Raw genomic sequence first — 10,246 nt, 5'->3', positions numbered from 1 at the left:
TAAGAAAACATCTTCTACCGCGCTCATCTGGAACGATCTGCTCACCGCTGCTGCATGGCAGTACATATTGGGGCAAAGGAAAAAATATTCAATTAGCTTTTCTGCCAATTTTAATTGATTAGTTGTGTTTAAACAACAGCTTACACATAATCACACTAATTATTCAAGCAATGCAATAAACTAAGTTACAACAAATGTCATGAGTCTCACTCATCCAACGGCTTTCTATCATCTACAGAGCGCCACAAATGCATGGCCCTCATTTTATCATATTTTGGGTGAATGCTGCGCACAAGATGGCACCACTTTCACCCCCCCCACACACACACTACATTTTTGTGGCTGCAGTTTGAGTGCCAAAGATGTTAGACTCCATTCTCCATCTGGGTATCCGCCTGGTCACTGGCGCATTTAGAACAAGCCCTGTTGAATGTCCATACGCGGAGTCAGATGAGTGGTCCCTACATTTTCGGAGAACATACATCAGCTTCACCTATTTTCTCAAAGTTCGCTCTGATAAGGAACAACCCTTTTTAACAACCGCCGCGACTTGACGTTTGACAGATTTTTTTTAATATACCTTCAATTAGAGTACCTTTGTCGCGGCGTGTACGATAGCTTAGTGAAGAACTGGATGTCCCACGCCTCCGACATCGCCTAATGCCTCCAGGTAAGCTTCTCACCCCCTGGGAGTGGCAAGTGATAGACTATAATGTATCCTTTGTAGAGATCACAAAGCACGCTCCTGACCTCGAAATCGCTATGCATTTCTGTGAACTTGAATCGAAGTACTGCAGCTCCGAATTCCACACTGACGCGTCAAAATCCCATGCTGGCGTATCTTATGCTTATGTTGGTCCCTCTTTTTCTAAATCTGATGTATTTAACCCTTTAACAAGTATCTTCACTGCAGAAACCTATGCTGTGCTGTCTCCAGTAAAACATAAAGAAATAAAAGTTTGACAGATAAATATTTTTCACAGACTCGTGAATTCTTGTAAAAGCTCTGATTTCTTTACAAAAGTTTACAAATCCTGTTTTCATTAAATTTTACTCACTCTTACGCAGCATTTATTTATCATGGAGACATGTAGTAATATGCTGGGTACCTGGCCATAGAGGAATGGCGGTTGATGTACTGGCTGACAAACTGGCCACATCACTCATATCACTAGCTATCATTCCTACCGCTCCTGTCCCTGTCACAGATCTGAAGCCTTTCTCATGTAAGGAACTGCAGAACTACTGGTACCGAATGTAGGACGCAGAGATAAATCGTAAACTGCTCTTTATAAAGCCACAGTTATGTTTTTGTCCTTCCGCAACAAAATCACAGCGATCCGTTGTCCTATTGTGTCGTCTCAGAATAGAACACGCATTTGGCACTCATAATTTTCTACTTACGGGAAATGAACCTTCAACTTGTGGTAGATGTGGTGAATTTCGAAGACAAATTCGACTTCACCCTGCCATCTGCTAGCCGCCTGGTTAGCTCAGATGGTAGAGCGGCTGCCCGGAAAGGCGGTGGTCCAGGGTTCGAGTCCCGGACCAGGACGAATTTTTCTTTAACTATGAGGCTTTTCTTTCGAGGAACCCGTATGGGTTTCCTTTGTAGCAATCGCTACGAACGGGTAGATGTCTCATTTTCCCTTTATTCATTGCTTCTCTCCACGTTGCGGGTTTCCGCAGAACTACTACGTCAAAGTGAGCCTGTAGTCAAGTATGACACATAGAAATTTGTGTTCTTTGTTTACAGGTATCTGTTATCCACGCAGTTCTAGGCAAGGATCTGGGATAAGTCCTGTCTTTCTTGTAAAAAGACCACAAAAGCTTTTGTTAGGATTGATCTTAAATCCATTCCTGTCTGCCCACATTGACACTTTGTTCAGGCCATGCTGTACCTGTCCCTCGCAGACTGCGAGGTTACAAGATTTGAAAGCTACTTGAATGTCGTCCACGTAGACAGAGTAAAAGATGGCCGGTGGTAATGAAGCACGAAGCGTGTTCATCTTCAAGATAAAAAGCGTGCAGCTGAGCACACCTCCTTGGGGTACACCCGTTTCTTGCGTACAAGGACGTGAGAGCGCATTGCCGACTTTTACCCGGAAGGTAAGATTTGATAGATAGCTTTCTATTATGTTAAGCATATTACCGTGGATGTCCATTTCTGACAGGTCTCTTAAGATTCCGTAACGCTACGGTGTGTCATAGGCCTTTTCCATATCAAGAAATATCGATAGGAAGAACTGTTTATGTATAAATGCGTCCCGGATATTCCCTTCAACACGTATGAGATGATCGGTTGTGGAGCGCCCTTCTCGGAAGCCGCACTGATAAGGATCAAGCATTTTGCTCTGTTCAAGGAAATGAATGAGTCGCCGATTTATCATTTTTTCAAACACCTTACAAATGCAACTTGTGAGGGCTATCGGGCAGTAACTTGCCACTTAGGAAGGGTCTTTGCCTTGTTTCAAAACAGGGACTACAATGGCTTCCTTCCACGCAGTTGGAAGGTACCCTGCATCCCAGATGGTGTTGAAAAGTGTGAGTAGTGTAAGTTCCGTATCATTGTGTAAGTTTTTGAGCATTTCATACATGATTCTATCAGATCCTGGTGCGGAGCTCTTGCATGCGCTCAGGGCAGCTCTCAATTCGGCAATACAAAAAGGATGGTTGTAAGGCTCATTCTCTCGACATTTTCTTGTTAATGGCTTACGTTCTTCTACTTGTTTATATTTCAGGAAGGATTGTGAATAATGATTTGAGCTTGATACACTCTCAAAGTGCTCCCCAAGTGAGTCGGTCTGATCTTGCAGTGTATCGCCCTGAGAATTTACTAGAGGGAGAGAATATGTTTGCCGCCCTCTAATCCTATTAACCCTGTTCCAGGCTTCGGCCTCATCTCTAAACCAGTTAATACTCGATAAAAACTTGTGCCAACTTTCTCTTCTGGCCTGTCGGCGGGTTCTCCTACCTTGGGATTTTACTTTTTTAAAGTTCACAAGATTTTCTGCAGTGGGCGAAGCACGTAGCAACCCCCACGCTTTGTTCTGATTCCTACGTCCGAGCCTGCATTCATCGTTCCACCACGGGACATGCCGTTTGCATGCCGAGCCATTGACTTCACGTATGCATTTAGATGCGGCATCTATTGTGACCACTGTAAAATGCTGCACAGAAGCATCGATTTCTAACGAGGACATGTCATCCCATGATATACTAGTTAAGATTCGGAATTTCTCCCAGTCTGCTGTGTCAATCTTCCACCTAGGAGCCTGTGGTGGATATTCGTTTTGTTGAAAAAGTGTCCTTAATAGTATGGTGAAGTGGTCGCTTCCGTAAGGATTGTTGGTACCTTCACATTCGATTTCAGGCAGTATGGACGGGGAAACTATGCTCAGATCAATTGAAGAAAAGGTATTGTTTGCAAGACAGTAATATTTGGGTTTCTTCTCATTCAGAAGGCACGCACCAAAAGAAAAAAGGAACTGTTCAACGAGGCGACCTCGCGCATCGATATGAGAGTCTCCCCACAGGCTGCTGTGTGCATTGAAATCGCCAAGAACAACATAAGGTTCTGGCAATTGATCTATAAGGGATTGGAATTCATGTTTCGTTAATTTGTAATTTGGGAGTATGTAAAGAGAGCTAATGGTGATGAGTTTGTTTAGGAGAACCGCACGAACCGCCACTGCTTCAAGGGGTGTTCGTAGCTGTAAAGGTTGACGCGCTATGCGTTTATTAATAAAAATGGCAACACCGCCTGATGATACAACAGCATCATCGCGATCTTAGCGAAACGTGACATACGGTCGGAGAAAGTTTGTGTGTTGTTCTTTTAAGTGTGTTTCCTGTAAACACAGCACTTTTGGATTGTGTTTTTGGATAAGCACTTGCACGTCATCAAGGTTCCTAAGAAGACCTCTGACTTTCCATTCAACTATTAGTGTATCCATATTGGAAGTAAATAGGTGCTGTGTATACGGAAACAGAAATATTAATTACAGAGATTTCAGGGCTTAGGTTCCAGAGCTCTTGCGAGGCCCTGTAACCGCGGTTCTGCCTTTTTTGGAGCTTTCGAGGGAGCCTCGTTGCTCCTTAGGCGCTTGGAGCGCCGTGAGGATAGGTGTTCTGTCCCTTGCCTCTTGTGAGGCGCCGGACACGCGCTCTTGAGAGCGAGAAGTTTTTCGAGAGAGTCTCATCTCGGAAGGCGAGACCCCTGCGCCCACCAGCCCGGAGGTAGATGGGGCTCCCTGAGGGATTTGGTTGCGCCGGCTGTTGCCAGCGCTGGAAGGGACCTGGGAGGTTGAAGCAGCCTCGGCTGCGCCCACCTTCAGGATCGATGGTCCCCTCTCCTCTGTTGACGGAGCAGCGCTAGCTGCAACCGCCGCGGGGGCAGATGGCGTGACTGCCGACTCACTGTTTGTGGGTCGGATAGCCGCCGGAGGCCGTTGTGGCGCGGCCCCCTGACGCGCCACTTCGGCAAAGCTTTTCTTCGGCAGGTATTCTACCTGCCTTCGTGCCTCTTTGAACGATATACTCATTTACTTTTATGGTTACAATTTCTTTTTCCTTCTTCAAGGAGGGGCACGACCGCGAGTACGTGGCGTGATCCTCGTCACAGTTTACACAGTGGAGAGCTTACAAGCTTCAGTGGCGTGTTCAAGGGCACTGCATTTTGCACCGGTTTGGCGGCCCCGGCAGCTCTGTGAACTGCGGCCGAAACGCTGGCATTTGAAGCATCTTAGGGGATTTGGCACATATGGTCTGACACGGAGCTTGATGTACCCCGCCTCTACAGACTCGGGCAGAATACTTAAACCAAATGTGAGTATTAGGTGCTTCGTTTGAATTTCTTTTCCATCCCTTCTTATCTTAATTCTTCTCACATTGACAACATCCTGACCGCTGAAGCCCTCCAGGAGCTCAGCCTCTGTCAGCTGAAGCAAATCGTCATCCGAGACAACGCCGCGGGTGGTGTTGAGAGTGCGGTGTGGGGTTACTGTCAGCGGAACGTCTGCAAATGATACTAGACTGGGCAACTTTTCGTACTGTTTCTGATCATGGAGCTCTAACACCACTTGCAGCCATGATACCTTCTAGCCTGGGCCAAAGGCATCAGTTAAGGACTTGGAAACTAGAAAAGGGGAAATGTTTCGTACTTGTTTATTGGTTTTTTCTGAGTGGATCACATGGTAACGTGGGAAGTTTGGTCTTTGACGTCCAAGGAACTGGAAAAATTCATCGGTGCGCCCTCTTTTGTAAGGGCGATCAGGAAGCGGAGGGAAGGAGCTAGCCATAAAGGAACTGAATTTTCGGCAATAACGCCAGCCACCCACCATGGAGTCCTACAAGGGGACGCTACAGGGACTGTATGTGCAGGTCCTGTAAATGCCAGCTGTATGTCATCACTGTAGCGAAATATGAAATAATCTAGGTTGGCTATTCACACAAGGTTAATCTTTGCTGCCTGGAAGATTGGAAGTGAGCGGAAGCTAGGAGAGGACAGGAAAGATGAAAAGTCAGAGAAAGACGAAGGCTGGAGGGAGAGAGAGAGGAAAATAAACTACCGATTTCCCCCGGGTGGGCCAGTCCGGGGGTGCCGTCTATGTGAAGCAGAGGCCAAAGGGGTGTGTTGCCTCCGCCGGGGGGCCTTAAAGGTCCAAACACCCAGCATCTGCTCAGCCCCCAGGATCCCCCTTTCCCCAGACACGGCTAAGCCGCGCACGGCTACACGCGGGAGGGTCCAACCCTCGTGTGCTCGGGTACGTGGTGTCGCAACCCACCAAACGCCTGCTGACGCAGACGCCCCTGCGGGGCTACCCCATGTAGTCTGGGATAGAAGTTTCATTATGTTCATTGCTTTTAGCCATTTTTCTTTAAGATGTTTATAGTGGGGTACGAAAGTGAGTCAGTAGTCAAGTATGACACCTAGAAGTTTGTGTTCTTTGTTTACAGGTATCTGTTGTCCACGCAGTTCTATGAAAGGATCTGGGATAAACCCTCTCTTTCTTTTAAAAGGAACACAGGAGCTTTTGTTAGGATTGATCTTAAATCCATTCCTCTCTGCCCACATTGACACTTTGTTCAGGCCATGCTGTACTTATTTCTCGCAGACTGCGAGGTTACAGGATTTGAAGGCTATTTGAATGTCGTCCACGTAGACAGAGTAAAAGATGGCCGGTGGTAATGAAGCACGAAGCGTGTTCATCTTCACGATAAAGAGCGTGCAGCTGAGCACGCCTCCTTGGGGTACACCCGTTTCTTGCGTAAAATGACGTGAGAGTGCATTGCCGACTTTCACCCGGAAGGTACGATTGGACAGATGGCTTTCTATTATGTTAAGCATATTACCGTGGATGTCAATTTCTGACAGGTCTCTTAAGATTCCGTAACGCCACGTTGTGTCATACGCCTTTTCCATATCGAGAAATATCGATAGGAAGAACTGTTTATGTATAAATGCGTCCTGAATACTCCCTTGAACATGAACCAGATGATCGATTGTGGAGCACCCTTCTCGGAAGCCGCACTGATATGGATCAAGAATTTTGCTCTGTTCAAGGAAATGCATGAGTCCGCGATTTATCATTTTTTTCAAACACCTTACAAATGCAACTTGTGAGGGCTATCGGGCGGTAACTTGCCACTGAGGAAGGGTCTTTGCCTTGTTTCAAAACAAGGACGAAATTGGCTCCTTCCATGCGGTTGGAAGGTACCCTGCATCCCAGATGGTGTTGAAAAGGGTGAGTAGTGTAACTTGGGTGTCGTTGTGTAAGTTTTTGAGCATTTCATACAAGATTCTATCAGATCCTGGTGCGGAGCTCTTGCATGCGCTCAAGGCAGCTCTCAATTCGGCAGTACTAAATGGACGGTTGTTAGGCTCATTCTCTCGACATTTTCTTGTTAATGGCTTACGTTCTTCTATTTGTTTATATTTCAGGAAGGGTTGCGAATAATGATTTGAACTTGATACGCTCTCAAAGAGCTCCCCAAGTGAGTCTGCCTGCTCTTGCAGTGTATCGCCCTGTGTATTTACCAGAGGGAGTGACTACGTTTGTCGACCTCTAATTCTATTTACCCTGTTCCAGACTTTGGCCGCATCTGTAAACAAGTTAATACTCGATAAAAAGTTCTGCCAACTTTCTCTTCTGGCCTGCCAGCGGGTTCCCCTGCCTTGAGATTTTACTTTCTTAATGTTGATAAGATTCTCTGCCGTGGGGGAAGAGCGTAGCAGCCCCACGCTTTGGTCTGCTTCTTACGAGCGATCCTACATTCGTCGTTCCACCACGGGACACGCCGTCTGCATGCCAAGCGACTTCCTTCAGATATGCATTTTGATGCGGCATCTATTATGAACGCTGTAAAACACTCCACAGCCGCATCAATTTCCAAAGAAGACTTATCAGCCCATGAGATGCTAGGTAGAGTTCGAAATTTCACCCAGTCGGCTGTATCTACCTTCCACCTAGGAACTTGTGGGGGAAATTCGTTTTCTTTGGATGTTCTTAGCAGTACGGGGAAGTGATGGCTTCCGTAAGGATTGCTCGTAACTTCCCATTTGAGTTCGGGCAGTACAGACGCTGAAGCTATACTAAGATCTATCGAAGAAAATGTTCTGTTTGCGAGAGAATAATATGTGGGTGCCTTCTTGTTAAGCAGACACGCACCAGAAGAGAGAAGGAACTGTTCAACAAGACGACCTCGCGCATCTATACGAGAGTCTCCCCACAGGCAGTTGTGCGCATTGAAATCCCCAAGCACAACGTAAGGTTGTGGCAATTCACCTATGAAGGACTGAAATTCATGTTTAGTGAATTTGTAATGGAGGGGGGGTATGTAGAGAGAACAGACAGTGATAAGTTTGTTGAGGAGAACAGCACGAGTCGTGACTGCTTCAAGGGGCGTTTGTAGCTGCAAACGTTGACACGCTATGCCTTTCTGAATAACAATGGCAACACCGCCCGATGATGCGAGAGCATCATCGCGATCTCTGCGAAACGTAACATACTGTTGGAGGAAATTTGTGTATTTCGATTTTAAGTGTGTTTCCTGTAGACACAGCACTTTTAGATTGTGTTTGTGGATGAGTTGCTGCACGTCATCAAGGTTTCTAAGAAGACCTATGACGTTCCATTAAATTATTCGTGTCCATATTGGAGGTCAATAGGTGCTGTGTGTACAGAAAAGAAGTAGTAATTATGGAAATTACAGAGGTTCAATTACAGAGCCCTTTCGAGGCCCTGCAACGGGAGTTCTGCCCTTTCTGGAGCGTTCGAGTGAGCCTCGCCGCTCCTTAGGCGCTTGGTGCGCCTTGAGGATAAGTGTTGTGTCCATTGCCTCTAGTGAGGCTCCGGACACGTGCTCTTGCGAGCGAGAAGTTTTCAGGGTGAGTCCCGCCTTGGAGGACAAGACCCCTGCGCCCACCAGCCCGGAGGTCGATGGGGCTCTCTGAGGGATTTGGCTGCGCCGGCTGTTGCCAGCGCTGGAAGGGACCTGGGAAGTTGAGGCAGCCTCGGCTGCGCCCACCTTCGGGGTCGATGGTCCCTTCTCCTCAGTTTTGGAGCAGCGCTAGCTGCAACCGCCGCGGGAGCAGACGGCGTAACTGCCGACTCACTGACTGTGGGCCGGACAGCCGCCGGAGGCCGTTTTGACGCTGCCCCCTGACGCGTCACATCGGCAAAGCTTTTCTTGGGCAGGTATGAAACCCGCCTGTGTGCCTCTTTGAAAGTGATATTTTCCTTGACTTTAATTGTAACAATTTCTTTTTCTTTCTTCCAGGATGGGCACGACTGCGAGTACGCGGCGTGCTCCCCATCACAGTTTACGCAGTGGGGAGCGTTCTCACAAGTTTCAGTGGTGTGTTCTTTGGCACTGCATTTACCACAAGTTTGGCGGCCTCGGCAGCTCTGCGAGCTGTGGCCGAAGCGCTGGCATTTGAAACATCCGAGTGGATTAGGCACGTAAGGCCTGACACGGAGTTTTATGTACCCGGCCTCGATTGATTCGTGCAGTACACTTGAATTGAAAGTGAGAATTAGCTGTTTGGTTGCAATTTCTTTACCATCGCGCCTCATCTTTATTCTTTTCACATTAACAACATTTTGCTCATTGAAGCCCTCTAGGAGCTCTGCCTCTGTCAGCTGAAGCAGGTCATCATATGAGACAACGTCGCGTGTAGTGTTCATAGTGCGGTGCGGAGTCACTGTCACTTGAAAGTCACCAAAAGACACTAGATTGGGTAGCTTTTCGTATTGTTTCAGGTCACGGAACTCCAAAAGGAGATCTCCACTTGCCATCCTTGATGCCTAGTAACCTGGACCAAGAGCCTCAATTAAAGACTTCGAAACTAGAAATGGGGAGATTGTGCGTACTTGTTTATCTGACTTTTCCGAATGAATGACGTGAAATCATGGGAAGTTGGGTCTTTGTCGTCCAAAAAACTGAAATACATCTTCGGTGCGCCCTCTATTGTGCGGGCGATCTGGGAAGGGAGGGAAGGAACTAGCCATAGAATAATGTAATTTTCGGCAATAACGCCAACCACCCACCGTGGAGCCCTACAAGGGGACGTTACAGGGACTGTAAAAACAGGTCCTGCAAACGCCCGCTGTAAGTTATCACTATAACCAAATATGAGATAACCTAGGTTGGTTGATTATTCACACAAGGTTAACCCTTGCGGCCTGAAAATATTGGAAGTAAACGGAAGATAGGAGATGACAGGAAAGATTAAAAGTGAGAGAAAGACAAAGATTTGAGGGAGAGAGAGAGGAAAAGGCAACTACCAATTTCCCCCGGGTGGGTCAGTCCGGGGGTGCCGGCTATGTGAAGCAGAGGCCGAAGAGGTGTGTTGCCAACGCAGGGGGGCCTTAAAGGTCCAAACACCCGGCATCGGCTCAACCCCCAGGATCCCCCTTTCCCCAGACACGGCTAAGCCGCGCACGGTTACACGCGGGAGGGTGCAACCCTCGTGTGCTCGGGTACGATGTGTCTCAACACACCAAACACCTTCTGACGCAGACGCCCCTGCGGGGTTAAATGATGTTATCATGCATGTGATAAGTCCATGAAATTCGATGAGCATCCTCGTTCTTGAGGATGCCCCTGCGATAATTTTTTTCTATAGCACATGCCTCCAGCCCTTGTGTTTCAAGGGCTCTAAGGAGGCAGTAATGCTCTAGCCAACTTTAGAATCTGATACATTTTACACATCATATTGCTCTTTTGAAATTCATCCCTATTT

Source organism: Dermacentor variabilis, chromosome 11 (assembly GCF_050947875.1).
Source record: "Dermacentor variabilis isolate Ectoservices chromosome 11, ASM5094787v1, whole genome shotgun sequence".
NCBI classification, from domain to species: Eukaryota; Metazoa; Arthropoda; class Arachnida; order Ixodida; family Ixodidae; genus Dermacentor; species Dermacentor variabilis.
Note: the sequence above shows the minus strand (reverse complement) of the source record.